This window comes from Littorina saxatilis, linkage group LG3 (assembly GCF_037325665.1).
Source record: "Littorina saxatilis isolate snail1 linkage group LG3, US_GU_Lsax_2.0, whole genome shotgun sequence".
NCBI classification, from domain to species: Eukaryota; Metazoa; Mollusca; class Gastropoda; order Littorinimorpha; family Littorinidae; genus Littorina; species Littorina saxatilis.
Window position 1 is genome coordinate 75,780,136 of NC_090247.1, and position 16,648 is coordinate 75,796,783.

The 16,648-nt window shown below is 45.1% G+C and overlaps 1 protein-coding gene across 1 annotated transcript in view; it reads right to left on the reverse strand.

Moving 5' to 3' along the window:
• The window catches only part of LOC138963281 (DNA-directed RNA polymerase III subunit RPC2-like), an 89,403-nt gene that overhangs the window by 35,331 nt on the left and 37,424 nt on the right, over positions 1-16,648 (reverse strand). The gene's annotated exons all lie outside the window — the stretch shown is intronic.

The window sequence follows — 16,648 nt, forward strand, 5'->3', positions numbered from 1 at the left end:
GCTCCTTGTTCAGTTGTTGTGACCTGGTTTTGGTCGGAGTGTCACAAACTGCGTCGTTTAGTTCTAGAACACCGTGAGATTCACGTGCTCTTTTCCGTGTTTTGATTTTGAGGTGAGCCCTGCGAATCTGCGTTGCAAGTTTTAGAATACGTGTGACTCACGTGTTTTTAGCTTTGTGATGTCAGCTAGTTCCTTGGTCTTCTTTCTGTTAAATATACCGTTTTAAGTTTTGAGCATGCACGGAGTGCGTGATCGGTTACTGATTGGTTGTAAAATAGTAGTTTCACCCGATTCTGTCTTAGGAATGTTGTTGGTTGGTCAATCCGGTGACCTTTGACTTTTGAATAACTATTCCATGTTAGGTTTTTGTTTCCATAAATACCGCTGCTTGACTCCTGTCTCGTCAGTCGATCTGAGGGTTTTAGGAAGCGTTTGGTTTTGATGTAAACGTATGAAGGTTATTAAGTGAACCAACGGAGTGTTTCTTATGTTTTAACGTCAACGTAATGTTCTTGGAGACAGTTGTTTCTCAAGTGTGAATCGTTTTGTGCCCTTCGTTTGTGAGGCAACACGTTTTGGTACTGCTGGTCAACCCACACAGCGCATAAGGTAATTTTGTTGTTACTTGTTTGTGTTGTGTTTTGGTCGCCATTTTGTAATGACTTTGTGAGTTGTTTATGTATAACGTGAGTTGAAAGTCTGACTTGTTGTAGTGTTTCTTTATTGTGTGTTCAACTGTTCTAGTGTTGTGAACGTACAGCAATGTTTTGTAGACGCTAGAAAGTCGCTAATGTTTATAATGATAACTTGTGTTTTCTGTGGTTAACGAAGTTCGAAGTGAAACGTTTTCTCCGACTTTTTCAGCCTTACGTTAAAAGAATTTAGGTAAAAGAAGCTTGCGGTCTGTGGTGATCGTTTGTAAACGGGCTTATTTCTTGTAACGTTATTGAGGGAAAGTGGATGAGTAAATATCTTGTTTGTGACTTTGATTAACGCAGGAACGTTGTCGTTAGGAGACTTTTTGGTATGACACTGACAGTTTGCTTTGTATTCCTGGCCTGATGAGTCAACGTTTTGTATTTTTCTGAAAGTAGCCATTTTGGTTTTAAACGTATGTATGCTAAGTTTCTTGAGTATTCTTAGTGCTTATGGTATTGTTGAACGTACGGAACGTAATTCTTTATTGTTGTTGAACGTACAGAACGTAACTCTTTATTGTTGTTGAAGGACTAACCAACGAGTGTTTGGTAATTGTAACTTTCTTGTCTGTTTGTCTTCTCCTGTCTTGTGATTGTTTATTTTTCTTGTATTTACTTCTCGTGTCTTGTTAATGCATTTGATACTTTTGCCATGTCTAATAATTTGTTTTCTTTTCTCTTTTTCTTTCTGTTCATAAGTTTTTTACCGCAATAAGTAGTATCGCAATACGTAGTATCGCATTACGTGGTACTGTAACTATATCTATACATTACTGATCCCTAGTGTCAGATGTAAAATAATAAACCAGTACTTTTGCGCGTTATCGCTTGTAACCTGTGTTTGTCATTTCGTATGAACAATATGTAGTACCAGCCTCGCTCACGAAGGCGCGCACAGTAAAAAACTTTAGTTGCTGTCGTCCAGTAAAAAACTTTAGTTGCTGTCGTCCAGTAAAAAACTTAGCTGCTGATGCCCAGTGAAAGAACTTTAGCTGAAGTAAACAACTTAGCTGCTGATGCCCAGTGAAAGAACTTTAGCTGAAGTAAACAACTTAGCTGCTGATGCCCAGTGAAAGAACTTTAGCTAAGTAAAAAACTTAGCTTGCTGTCGCCCAGTAAAGAACTTTAGCTAAAGTAGACAAACTTAGCTGCTGACGCCCAGTGAAGAACTTTTGTTATTGACGCTCAATGAACGTAAACGTAGCTGTTGATAACCAGCAAAAGACTTTATTGTTACCTGTCACTGTGTTAGTGAACCATAGTTTGACATAGATCAACTTGTCGGTTAGAGATCTTCCTACTCCGTATCCGGCGCATTTTTTGTGACTTTTGTGTATTATCCCAAACGACCCTCAGATCGATTCATTTTACTTTTTAAACAGATAAACCTTATGTAGGTTTTTAGTGCTTTTGAATAAGCGAACATTGTAATGGAGGAGATTCCAGCAGATAAACCATTGGAAGCTTCAGGTTATGACATTAACGGCGATGAAGATGAACATTCTCAAAGGCCTAGGCGTGACATTAAGCCTACTGAAAAAGGTAGAGAGTACCAGATTGAGATCAAAACTAGAAACTTCGCAAGACAACGAACATTCTTGGAACGAGCAATCGGTGAGATAGTCACAGAGCTTAACCAAGAAACTCCTAATCAAGAGTCGTTAACCAGTCAAAAAAGGTTATTTTGAGCATGTACAAGGATCTTGGTGACATAGAGAAAGGTCTTCGTAGTATTGGTAGCGGTGAAACCATTCAGGAAAGTTGGGATGATGTTCAGAGAACAGTTCAGAACATTATGTTTGACATTGATCGAGCTCTTGACAGACAAACGACTAGCGTGCAGGTGGCTAAGGAGCCTACTTCCAGGCATAGCAGTGTTACACCTAGCGTTGGGTCATCCACCCACAAGTCAGCCAGTGTTAAGACTGCCAGCCATAAAGCAGCTAGCATTACGTCAGCCATCCACAAGTCAGCTAGCCACAAGTCAGGTAGCAGGAGATCAGGTAGCCAAGTAGCTTCTCGCGCCGAGTCTCTCCGCTCTAAAAGTGTTAGCTCTGAAGACACTAAATTGGCTCTTAAACTAGAGGCTGCTTCCCTGGCCATAAAAGTGGAAGGTGACGCAATAAAGGAAGCTCAGTTTAGTGAACTGGATCTCTTACAACAACAATATGCTGAGAGAACAGCAGCTAGGCAGACTGAGGAAGCTGAGAGAACAGCAGCTAGGCAGGCCGAAGAAGCTGAGAGAACTGAAGCTAGGCAGGCCGAAGACACAGCTAGGCAGGCTAAGGAAGCTGAGAGAATAGCAGCTAGACAGGCCGAAGACGCAGCTGAAGCAGCTCTTGAAGATATTAAACAGAAGAAGGCTTTGAGACAAATTCAGTCCACCGAATTGAAAATTAGCTTAAGAGAACAACAAGCTATGTTACAAGTATTGGAACAAGGTGAATCCGTTCAGCAGGATCTCCCTGATCTACCGTCAGTCGATTTGTTGAACACTAGGTTCCACCCTCGTCCTTTCGTTCCCTTGTACAGTCTTGTAGCCCCTCCTCTAAACAATGAACAAACAGCGATAGGAATAGGGACAGGTGCTGCCGTCATTGCTGACCAAGGAACACACCAGCCAGCCTTGGACGTCACGTCTGTTCCTGTCTGCCAAGCCGCCGTCATTGCTGACCAAAGGACACACCAGCCAGCCATGGACTTCACGTCTGTTCCTGTCTGCCAAGCCGCCAGCACCCGTGACATCTCTACTGTCAACGCTGCTGTCACCAACTTCGTCGCAGGAACCACAACGACTGAGCCACGACAGCACGCGTTACCTGTCGTGGACCTCGTCGTTGGAGTCAGCGCCTCTACAAGCGCCGCTACTACCAACAACGCCACCTACGAGGCGTACGGACCTCAACGTAGAGAGGATGTCAACGCCCCCCATCACGTCGGAATGAGCGCTCCTTTCGTCCATCAGGAGCCCTTCACACCCAACTACACGACGGCTGCAACTACATCCTCCATGCGGCCTACAGCGCTGCTGACCACACTGCAGCACCCTCTCGGTGCATACACTGGTCAGCCGCCTCTGCACAACGTTGGACACTCAACGACAAGCGTCACAGGCTCTCGCCCGCCTGATCTCGACCACACAGGTTGGTCCTATCACCTACCAGAGACAAGGGAAGGTGATGAGACGCAAGAACGACACACCTACTTCCCAGAAGAACGTCACCAACGCATGGACCACAGACGTTTTCAAGTTACCCCACCCTGTTTCCCCTATGATACCCACCTACATCCCAAACCAGAGCCTTTCGTGCCCACATTCCTGGACCCACATCAGACCACCCCCAAAGTTATTTGGGGAAACGAAAACGCAAGGCCCCCTGCGTACATGAACTTTGACAAGGAATGTCATGCAGATCGTCCATTTGCCTCCTACCCCCCGTCTGCGTACTACCAACGTCCACTTGCTACTCCTGCCAAGCAGGACACTCCTATGGACTCTCTCGCCAAAACCCTATCAGACGCTCTGATGATCAACCGCTTGCCGATGCAGGAGCCGTGCATTTTTGTTGGTGACCCTCTCCAATATCCAATTTGGAGATCGTCGTTTGCGTTTCTCATCGAGAGACAGAACATAACCAGCAGTGAGAAGTTATTGTATCTGCAACGGTACATCGGAGGTCAAGCAAAGGAGGCCGTGACCGGCTTCTTTCTGCTAAGAGAAGGTGATGCCTACGAGAGAGCCATGGAAGTGCTGGAAAATCGGTTCGGCAACTCATACGTCGTTTCGCAAGCTTTCCGGACCAAGCTGGACGAATGGACCCCAGTCAAAAGCAAGGATCCCAAGGGACTCAGAAGTCTGGCCGATTTCTTGCAGCAATGTTCCGTTGCTGCCCAGGAAGTTGGTGGACTGAGCATCCTGGATGATGCCCAGTACCTACGGAAGATCGTCGGAAAGCTCCCAGACTGGATGAGTCACAGATGGTCTAGAACAGTTGCTCGAACTAAGGTTGAAAAGAAGAGGTATCCTCTGTTCAATGAACTCGTGTCGTTCGTTACTCTCGAAGCAGACATTTCTAACGACCCTGTTTTCGGCTTGACAAGTGCATCGGGGACACCAAGAAAGTTCACAACGAACCTGTCAACCCTGACAGAGGATGTCACCGCATGTCTGCACTGTCAACTTCCGGACCATGACGCTGGGACATGTAAGGAACTCATAGAGAAGCCTCTGGTTGAGATACGAGATTTTCTGTTCAAGAACCGTATCTGCTACGGATGTCTCAGAAGTAAGGATCACCAGAGCCGTCAATGTATGCAGAAACAGACGTGCAAGAAGTGCAAGAAGGCTCATCCCACTTGTCTTCATGATGACAATTTCAAGTATCAGAACAGTATGAGTGAAAACAAAGGGGCGAGTGAACACAAGAACAATTACCGTACCTCTGCTGCTGACGTTCAAGAGCCACTGTCATCGTCGACCCCTACGGTGTCTGCTCTTAAGGCCAGCGAGGAAAACAGCATCGGTTTCACGTCTATGATCGTTCCCGTTCTCGTTTCCAGTGACTCTAACCCCAACGTAGAAGTGCTGACGTACGCACTACTGGACACTATGTCCAACGCCACTTTTGTAGTGCAGTCAGTGGCTGAAGAAGTTAAAGCCAAATCGCAGCCGACTACACTCAGGGTCTCCACACTGACTGAGGACAATGCTGTGGTCTCCGGCAGGAAGTACTCTGGATTGCGTGTCCGCTCTCCTACCTCCAGTGAGTTTGTCAGGCTCCCTTCTGCCATCTCACGACCTTATCTGACCGTTGACCCCACTCATATCCCCACCTCAGAGACTGTCAAAGCTTACCCACATCTCCAACACCTGTCTCCAAAACTGCCCCCCTTGTACCCTGACTGTGAAGCAGGCCTCCTCATCGGCTACGACTGCGCTGAAGCCCTCATGCCCCTAAACGTTGTCCAAGGACTGCCATTCGCAGTAGAGACTAAGTTAGGTTGGAGCATCGTCGGCAAGGCACCGCATTCCGTCGCCTTTGATGGCATAGCCTCGTCCATGCGCGTCATCGTCAAGCCAGGATCGAGGGAAGAAGAACGTGTAGCTCACGTCTACAAGGTACAGGTGGACGAAGTCTCGTGTACTGACCCATTACATGTTATGGAAAGAGACTTTGCAAGTGACTCAGGATCCATGTCCCAGGACGATGTAAAGTTCAAGAAGATCGTGAAGGTCAACGAAGCTGGTCACTACGAGATGCCCTTACCATTTCGACCAGAGAAACCGTCCCTCCCCGACAACAGAGGTGCCACAGTCAAGCATCTGAAGGGCCTGAAACGCCAGAAAAAACATGGGTACCGTGATGACTGCGTCAAGTTCATGACATTAATCTTGTACGGGCTGATCGTGATGTGTTTTGCCTCTAGGGCAATCCACATTGAAACCCTGGATGACATGTCAAGTGATTCCATCAACGCCCTACGCATTGTTGTCTCCATGCGAGGAAACATATCACGCATTTGGTGTGACAAAGGAACGAACTTTGTAGGTGCATGCAACGAGTTCAAACTGGCATTGGAATCGGCAGATGGACCACGCCCTTTGACCCCCAACCACGTCCTTACCATGAAGTCAGGTGCCATCCTTCCGCCCCCTGGTGTGTTTGAAGATCCAGACCTGTACGCCAGGAAACGTTGGCGCTGTGTCCAGCGGATGGCAGACGAATTCTGGCTGCTATGGAAGAGCCAGTACCTTTCACTTTTGCAGAAACGTCGTGTCTGGCAACGTCCCCAGGCAAACGTACAGGTGGGAGATGTTGTTGTCTTGCATGACCAGAACTTGTGCAGATCAGAGTGGTGCATGGCTCGTGTAGTCGAAGTGATGCCTGGATCTGATGGACTGGTCAGACGAGTGAAAGTGCATGTTGGAACAAAGGCTCTAGACAATCACGGCCGTCCCACTGGTGATAGTCGCATATTAGAGCGACCTATTCACAAAATGACTGTGTTAGTAGATCGTGAAAATCACAAAGACAAAGCTGTGTAAGCGAACTGAAAGAACATTGAACTTTGGAGTGTGTTTCCAATTTGACAGTTGTAGATTGTTGCGGTTTGTTTTTATACCAGATGATGTAACAGACATTTATGGTTTAAGTGGTGCGGTTTTTTTTATGCCGTCGAGTAATGACTAACGGCATTTAGTTGAAACGAGATGTGTTGAAACACTGAAAGTGATTGAACCATAATATTGTTGTGTAAATGTTTTGCAACACAATGATTTTGAGTTGTAAATTTGAAATGTCTAAATCTGCGTTATTCTTCTTTTGATATAAGGAATGTGTTTGTACAAAGGTTTTTTGAAGTAAATTATATTAATATAATTTCCGGTGGGAGTGTGCATGCCGATGTGGCATGCAGTCACCTACTTTTGTTGTAATTACGTTTGCTCAAGCCATTGCACGATGTAAAAAGAAGTAAACCGTGTTTTTATTGTGGCACCTTGTTGTGACCCGTTTTGTGGAGCGTTAATATTTTTACGTGAGATTCACGTGCTCCTTGTTCAGTTGTTGTGACCTGGTTTTGGTCGGAGCGTCACAAACTGCGTCGTTTAGTTCTAGAACACCGTGAGATTCACGTGCTCTTTTCCGTGTCTTGATTTTGAGGTGAGCCCTGCGAATCTGCGTTGCAAGTTTTAGAATACGTGTGACTCACGTGTTTTTAGCTTTGTGATGTCAGCTAGTTCCTTGGTCTTCTTTCTGTTAAATATACCGTTTTAAGTTTTGAGCATGCACGGAGTGCGTGATCGGTTACTGATTGGTTGTAAAATAGTAGTTTCACCCGATTCTGTCTTAGGAATGTTGTTGGTTGGTCAATCCGGTGACCTTTGACTTTTGAATAACTATTCCATGTTAGGTTTTTGTTTCCATAAATACCGCTGCTTGACTCCTGTCTCGTCAGTCGATCTGAGGGTTTTAGGAAGCGTTTGGTTTTGATGTAAACGTATGAAGGTTATCAAGTGAACCAACGGAGTGTTTCTTATGTTTTAACGTCAACGTAATGTTCTTGGAGACAGTTGTTTCTCAAGTGTGAATCGTTTTGTGCCCTTCGTTTGTGAGGCAACACGTTTTGGTACTGCTGGTCAACCCACACAGCGCATAAGGTAATTTTGTTGTTACTTGTTTGTGTTGTGTTTTGGTCGCCATTTTGTAATGACTTTGTGAGTTGTTTATGTATAACGTGAGTTGAAAGTCTGACTTGTTGTAGTGTTTCTTTATTGTGTGTTCAACTGTTCTAGTGTTGTGAACGTACAGCAATGTTTTGTAGACGCTAGAAAGTCGCTAATGTTTATAATGATAACTTGTGTTTTCTGTGGTTAACGAAGTTCGAAGTGAAACGTTTTCTCCGACTTTTTCAGCCTTACGTTAAAAGAATTTAGGTAAAAGAAGCTTGCGGTCTGTGGTGATCGTTTGTAAACGGGCTTATTTCTTGTAACGTTATTGAGGGAAAGTGGATGAGTAAATATCTTGTTTGTGACTTTGATTAACGCAGGAACGTTGTCGTTAGACTTTTTTGGTATGACAGTTTGCTTTGTATTCCTGGCCTGATGAGTCAACGTTTTGTATTTTTCTGAAACTAGCCATTTTGGTTTTAAACGTATGTATGCTAAGTTTCTTGAGTATTCTTAGTGCTTATGGTATTGTTGAACGTACGGAACGTAATTCTTTATTGTTGTTGAACGTACAGAACGTAACTCTTTATTGTTGTTGAAGGACTAACCAACGAGTGTTTGGTAATTGTAACTTTCGTGTCTGTTTGTCTTCGCCTGTCTTGTGATTGTTTATTTTTCTTGTATTTACTTCTCGTGTCTTGTTAATGCATTTTAATACCTTTTGCCATGTCTAATAATTTGTTTTCTTTTCTCTTTTTCTTTCTGTCCATAAGTTTTTTACCGCAATAAGTAGTATCGCAATACGTAGTATCGCAATACGTAGTACTGTAACTATATATGCATTACTGATACCTAGTGTCAGATGTAAAATAATAAACCAGTACTTTTGCGCGTTATCGCTTGTAACCTGTGTTTGTCATTTCGTATGAACAATATGTAGTACCAGCCTCGCTCACGAAGGCGCGCACAGTAAAAAACTTAGCTGCTGACGCCCAGTGAAAGAACGTTAGCTAAAGTAAACAAACTTAGCTGCTTACGCCCAGTAAAGAACTTTTGTTATTGACGCTCAATGAACGTAAACGTAGCTGTTGATAACCAGCAAAAGACTTTATTGTTACCTGTCACTGTGTTAGTGAACCATAGTTTGACATAGATCAACTTGTCGGTTAGAGATCTTCCTACTCCGTATCCGGCGCATTTTTTGTGACTTTTGTGTATTATCCCAAACGACCCTCAGATCGATTCATTTTACTTTATAAACAGATAAACCTTATGTAGGTTTTTAGTGCTTTTGAATAAGCGAACATTGTAATGGAGGAGATTCCAGCAGATAAACCATTGGAAGCTTCAGGTTATGACATTAACGGCGATGAAGATGAACATTCTCAAAGGCCTAGGCGTGACATTAAGCCTACTGAAAAAGGTAGAGAGTACCAGATTGAGATCAAAACTAGAAACTTTGCAAGACAACGAACATTCTTGGAACGAGCAATCGGTGAGGTAGTAACAGAGCTTAACCAAGAAACTCCTAATCAAGAGTCGTTAACCAGTCAGAAACAAATTGTTTTGAGCATGTACAAGGATCTTGGTGACATAGAGAAAGGTCTTCGTAGTATTGGTAGCGGTGAAACCATTCAGGAAAGTTGGGATGATGTTCAGAGAACAGTTCAGAACATTATGTTTGACATTGATCGAGCTCTTGACAGACAAACGACTAGTGTGCAGGTGGCTAAGGAGCCTACTTCCAGGCATAGCAGTGTTACACCTAGCGTTGGGTCATCCACCCACAAGTCAGCCAGTGGTAAGACTGCCAGCCATAAAGCAGCTAGCATTACGTCAGCCATCCACAAGTCAGCTAGCCACAAGTCAGGTAGCAGGAGATCAGGTAGCCAAGTAGCTTCTCGCGCCGAGTCTCTCCGCTCTAAAAGTGTTAGCTCTGAAGACACTAAATTGGCTCTTAAACTAGAGGCTGCTTCCCTGGCCATAAAAGTGGAAGGTGACGCAATAAAGGAAGCTCAGTTTAGTGAACTGGATCTCTTACAACAACAATATGCTGAGAGAACAGCAGCTAGGCAGACTGAGGAAGCTGAGAGAACAGCAGCTAGGCAGACTGAGGAAGCTGAGAGAACTGCAGCTAGGCAGACTGAGGAAGCTGAGAGAACAGCAGCTAGGCAGACTGAGGAAGCTGAGAGAAATGCAGCTAGGCTGATCGAAGAAACTGCTAGGCAGGCTAAGGAAGCTGAAAAAGAAGCAGCTAGGCAGGCTAAGGAAGCTAAGAGAACAGCAGCTAGGCAGGCCGAAGAAGCAGCTAGGCAGGCTAAGGAAGCTGAAAGAACAGCAGCTAGGCAGGCCGAAGACACAGCTAGGCAGGCTAAGGAAGCTGAGAGAATAGCAGCTAGACAGGCCGAGGACGCAGCTGAAGCAGCTCTTGAAGATATTAAACAGAAAAAGGCTTTGAGACAAATTCAGTCCACCGAATTGAAAATTAGCTTAAGAGAACAACAAGCTATGTTACAAGTATTGGAACAAGGTGAATCCGTTCAGCAGGATCTCCCTGATCTACCGTCAGTTGATTTGTTGAACACTAGGTTCCACCCTCGTCCTTTCGTTCCCTTGTACAGTCTTGTAGCCCCTCCTCTAAACAATGAGCAAACAGCGATAGGAATAGGGACAGGTGCTGCCGTCTCACCAGCCAGCCTTGGACGCCACGTCTGTTCCTGTCTGTCAAGCTGCCGTCATTGCTGACCAAAGGACACACCAGCCAGCCATGGACTTCACGTCTGTTCCTGTCTGCCAAGCCGCCAGCACCCGTGACATCTCTACTGTCAACGCTGCTGTCACCAACTTCATCGCAGGAACCACAACGACTGAGCCACGACAGCACGCGTTACCTGTCGTGGACCTCGTCGTTGGAGTCAACGCCTCTACAAGCGCCGCTACTACCAACAACGCCACCTATGAGGTGTACGGACCTCAACGTAGAGAGGATGTCAACGCCCCCCATCACGTCGGAACGAGCGCTCCTTTTGTCCATCAGGAGCCCTTCACACCCAACTACACGACGGCTGCAACTACATCCTCCATGCGGCCTACAGCGCTGCTGACCACACTGCAGCACCCTCTAGGTGCGTACGCTGGTCAGCCGCCTCTGCACAACGTTGGACACTCAACGACAAGCGTCACAGGCTCTCGCCCGCCTGGTCTTGACCACACAGGCTGGTCCTATCACCTACCAGAGACAAGGGAAGGTGATGAGACGCAAAAACGACACACCTACTTCCCAGAAGAACGTCACCAACGCATGGACCACAGACGTTTTCAAGTTACCCCACCCTGTTTCCCCTATGATACCCACCTACATCCCAAACCAGAGCCTTTCGTGCCCACATTCCTGGACCCACATCAGACCACCCCCAAAGTTATTTGGGGAAACGAAAACGCAAGGCCCCCTGCGTACATGAACTTTGACAAGGAATGTCATGCAGATCGTCCATTTGCCTCCTACCCCCCGTCTGCGTACTACCAACGTCCACTTGCTACTCCTGCCAAGCAGGACACTCCTATGGACTCTCTCGCCAAAACCCTATCAGACGCTCTGATGATCAACCGCTTGCCGATGCAGGAGCCGTGCATTTTTGTTGGTGACCCTCTCCAATATCCCATTTGGAGATCGTCGTTTGCGTTTCTCATCGAGAGACAGAACATAACCAGCAGTGAGAAGTTATTGTATCTGCAACGGTACATCGGAGGTCAAGCAAAGGAGGCCGTGACCGGCTTCTTTCTGCTGAGAGAAGGTGATGCCTACGAGAGAGCCATGGAAGTGCTGGAAAATCGGTTCGGCAACTCATACGTCGTTTCGCAAGCTTTCCGGACCAAGCTGGACGAATGGACCCCAGTCAAAAGCAAGGATCCCAAGGGACTCAGAAGTCTGGCCGATTTCTTGCAGCAATGTTCCGTTGCTGCCCAGGAAGTTGGTGGACTGAGCATCCTGGATGATGCCCAGTACCTACGGAAGATCGTCGGAAAGCTCCCAGACTGGATGAGTCACAGATGGTCTAGAACAGTTGCTCGAACCAAGGTTGAAAAGAAGAGGTATCCTCTGTTCAATGAACTCGTGTCGTTCATTACCCTCGAAGCAGACATTTCTAACGACCCTGTTTTCGGCTTGACAAGTGCATCGGGGACACCAAGAAAGTTCACAACGAACCTGTCAACCCTGACAGAGGATGTCTCCGCATGTCTGCACTGTCAACTTCCGGACCATGACGCTGGGACATGTAAGGAACTCGTAGAGAAGCCTCTGGTTGAGATACGAGATTTTCTGTTCAAGAACCGTATCTGCTACGGATGTCTCAGAAGTAAGGATCACCAGAGCCGTCAATGTAAGCAGAAACAGACGTGCAAGAAGTGCAAGAAGGCTCATCCCACTTGTCTTCATGATGACAATTTCAAATATCAGAACAGTATGAGTGAAAACAAAGGGGCGAGTGAACACAAGAACAATTACCGTACCTCTGCTGCTGACGTTCAAGAGCCACTGTCATCGTCGACCCCTACGGTGTCTGCTCTTAAGGCCAGCGAGGAAAACAGCATCGGTTTCACGTCTATGATCGTTCCCGTTCTCGTTTCCAGTGACTCTAACCCCAACGTAGAAGTGCTGACGTACGCACTACTGGACACTATGTCCAACGCCACTTTTGTAGTGCAGTCAGTGGCTGAGGAAGTTAAAGCCAAATCGCAGCCGACTACACTCAGGGTCTCCACACTGACTGAGGACAATGCTGTGGTCTCCGGCAGGAAGTACTCTGGATTGCGTGTCCGCTCTCCTACCTCCAGTGAGTTTGTCAGGCTCCCTTCTGCCATCTCACGACCTTATCTGACCGTTGACCCCACTCATATCCCCACCTCAGAGACTGTCAAAGCTTACCCACATCTCCAACACCTGTCTCCTAAACTGCCCCCCTTGTACCCTGACTGCGAAGCAGGCCTCCTCATTGGCTACGACTGCGCTGAAGCCCTCATGCCCCTAAACGTTGTCCAAGGACTGCCATTCGCAGTAGAGACTAAGTTAGGTTGGAGCATCGTCGGCAAGGCACCGCATTCCGTCGCCTTTGATGGCATAGCCTCGTCCATGCGCGTCATCGTCAAGCCAGGATCGAGGGAAGAAGAACGTGTAGCTCACGTCTACAAGGTACAGGTGGACGAAGTCTCGTGTACTGACCCATTACATGTTATGGAAAGAGACTTTGCAAGTGACTCAGGATCCATGTCCCAGGACGATGTAAAGTTTGCGAAGATCGTGAAGGAAAACGTGAAGATCAACGAAGCTGGTCACTACGAGATGCCCTTACCATTTCGACCAGAGAAACCGTCCCTCCCCGACAACAGAGGTGCCACAGTCAAGCATCTGAAGGGCCTGAAACGCCAAATAAAACGAGGGTACCGTGATGACTGCGTCAAGGTCATGACATTAATCTTGTACGGGCTGATCGTGACGTGTTTTGCCTCTAGGGCAATCCACATTGAAACCCTGGATGACATGTCAAGTGATTCCTTCATCAACGCCCTACGCATTGTTGTCTTGCATGACCAGAACTTGTGCAGATCAGAGTGGTGCATGGCTCGTGTAATCGAGGTGATGCCTGGATCTGATGGACTGGTCAGACGAGTGAAAGTGCATGTTGGAACAAAGGCTCTAGACAATCACGGCCGTCCCACTGGTGATAGTCGCATATTAGAGCGACCTATTCACAAAATGACCGTGTTAGTTGATCGTGAAAATCACAAAGACAAAGCTGTGTAAGCGAACTGAAAGAACATTGAACTTTGGAGTGCTGTTCCGATTTGACAGTTGTTGATTGTTGCGGTTTGTTTTTATACCAGATGATGTAACGAACATTTATGTTTTAAGTGGTGCGTTCTCTTTATGCCGTCGAGTAAATGACCAGTGGCATTTAGTGAAACGTGATGTGTTGAAACCCTGAAAGTGATTGAACCATAATATTGTTGTGTAAATGTTTTGCAACACAATGATTTTGAGTTGTAAATTTGAAATGTCTAAATCTGCGTTATTCTTCTTTTGATATAAGGAATGTGTTTGTACAAAGGTTTTTTGAAGTAAATTATATTAATATAATTTCCGGTGGGAGTGTGCATGCCGATGTGGCATGCAGTCACCTACTTTTGTTGTAATTACGTTTGCTCAAGCCATTGCACGATGTAAAAAGAAGTAAACCGTGTTTTTATTGTGGCACCTTGTTGTGACCCGTTTTGTGGAGCGTTAATATTTTTACGTGAGATTCACGTGCTCCTTGTTCAGTTGTTGTGACCTGGTTTTGGTCGGAGCGTCACAAACTGCGTCGTTTAGTCTTAGAACACCGTGAGATTCACGTGCTCTTTTCCGTGTCTTGATTTTGAGGTGAGCCCTGCGAATCTGCGTTGCAAGTTTTAGAATACGTGTGACTCACGTGTTTTTAGCTTTGTGATGTCAGCTAGTTCCTTGGTCTTCTTTCTGTTAAATATACCGTTTTAAGTTTTGAGCATGCACGGAGTGCGTGATCGGTTACTGATTGGTTGTAAAATAGTAGTTTCACCCGATTCTGTCTTAGGAATGTTGTTGGTTGGTCAATCCGGTGACCTTTGACTTTTGAATAACTATTCCATGTTAGGTTTTTGTTTCCATAAATACCGCTGCTTGACTCCTGTCTCGTCAGTCGATCTGAGGGTTTTAGGAAGCGTTTGGTTTTGATGTAAACGTATGAAGGTTATCAAGTGAACCAACGGAGTGTTTCTTATGTTTTAACGTCAACGTAATGTTCTTGGAGACAGTTGTTTCTCAAGTGTGAATCGTTTTGTGCCCTTCGTTTGTGAGGCAACACGTTTTGGCACTGCTGGTCAACCCACACAGCGCATAAGGTAATTTTGTTGTTACTTGTTTGTGTTGTGTTTTGGTCGCCATTTTGTAATGACTTTGTGAGTTGTTTATGTATAACGTGAGTTGAAAGTCTGACTTGTTGTAGTGTTTCTTTATTGTGTGTTCAACTGTTCTAGTGTTGTGAACGTACAGCAATGTTTTGTAGACGCTAGAAAGTCGCTAATGTTTATAATGATAACTTGTGTTTTCTGTGGTTAACGAAGTTCGAAGTGAAACGTTTTCTCCGACTTTTTCAGCCTTACGTTAAAAGAATTTAGGTAAAAGAAGCTTGCGGTCTGTGGTGATCGTTTGTAAACGGGCTTATTTCTTGTAACGTTATTGAGGGAAAGTGGATGAGTAAATATCTTGTTTGTGACTTTGATTAACGCAGGAACGTTGTCGTTAGACTTTTTTGGTATGACAGTTTGCTTTGTATTCCTGGCCTGATGAGTCAACGTTTTGTATTTTTCTGAAACTAGCCATTTTGGTTTTAAACGTATGTATGCTAAGTTTCTTGAGTATTCTTAGTGCTTATGGTATTGTTGAACGTACGGAACGTAATTCTTTATTGTTGTTGAACGTACAGAACGTAACTCTTTATTGTTGTTGAAGGACTAACCAACGAGTGTTTGGTAATTGTAACTTTCGTGTCTGTTTGTCTTCGCCTGTCTTGTGATTGTTTATTTTTCTTGTATTTACTTCTCGTGTCTTGTTAATGCATTTTAATACCTTTTGCCATGTCTAATAATTTGTTTTCTTTTCTCTTTTTCTTTCTGTCCATAAGTTTTTTACCGCAATAAGTAGTATTGCAATACGTAGTATCGCAATACGTAGTACTGTAACTATATATATATGCATTACTGATACCTAGTGTCAGATGTAAAATAATAAACCAGTACTTTTGCGCGTTATCGCTTGTAACCTGTGTTTGTCATTTCGTATGAACAATATGTAGTACCAGCCTCGCTCACGAAGGCGCGCACAGGTTCTATCCGCCCATACCTTACCGAAGATGCCACCAAGACCCTTGTTTCCTCCTACATTCTTTCTCGATTAGACTACGGAAATTCTGTTCTCATTGGCTGTCCTCAGTCTGTCATCCATCCTTTGCAGCGCGTTCAAAATTCTGCAGCCCGGCTTGTCTGCAAAGCCCCTCGGTCCCAGTCCTGTTCCCCCTTGCTAAAGAAACTTCATTGGCTCCCTGTAGAGCTGAGAATCCAATATAAGTGCTGCTGTATCTGCTACAAAATAATATCTGGCTCAGCCCCATCCTACCTGTCTGACCTGTTCACACTCTATACACCCTCACGATCACTCCGCTCCTCTGTAGACACTAGAATATTCCGTCTATCTTCTTTTAGTTGCAAACAGCACGGCCAGAGAGCCTTCTCCATCTCTGCTGCCGTTGCGTGGAACTCTCTCCCTTACTCTATCCGACACTGCCAAACATTTTGTTCCTTCAAATCAAACCTTAAAACACACTTCTTCACACAGTATTTTGATTAATTTTATTCCAATATGGTGCATTTTTGATCAGGTGTTTGAATGTTTGAATGTTTTGCTTGTGTTAGTATGCTTGCAGCTTGTATTGATGTAGTGTTTCGTTGTTCACTTGTGTGCTGAATGCTGCTGGACATGCTTTTTTGCTTTGCTTTGTATGTATATGTACGTTTGTTTGTTTTTTCATATCTTTTTTTTCATTGTAAAGCGCTTAGAGAACGTAAAGCGCTCTATAAATCTCCCATATTATTATTAAGGAACTATCGCCCCTTATTCGCCGGTGATAATGTCGACGCCGACGATTACCGGGTAGAATGGGGTGGATCTATGGCCTTGTGCAAGTAGATTCAAAAGAAGAACACGTAAAGG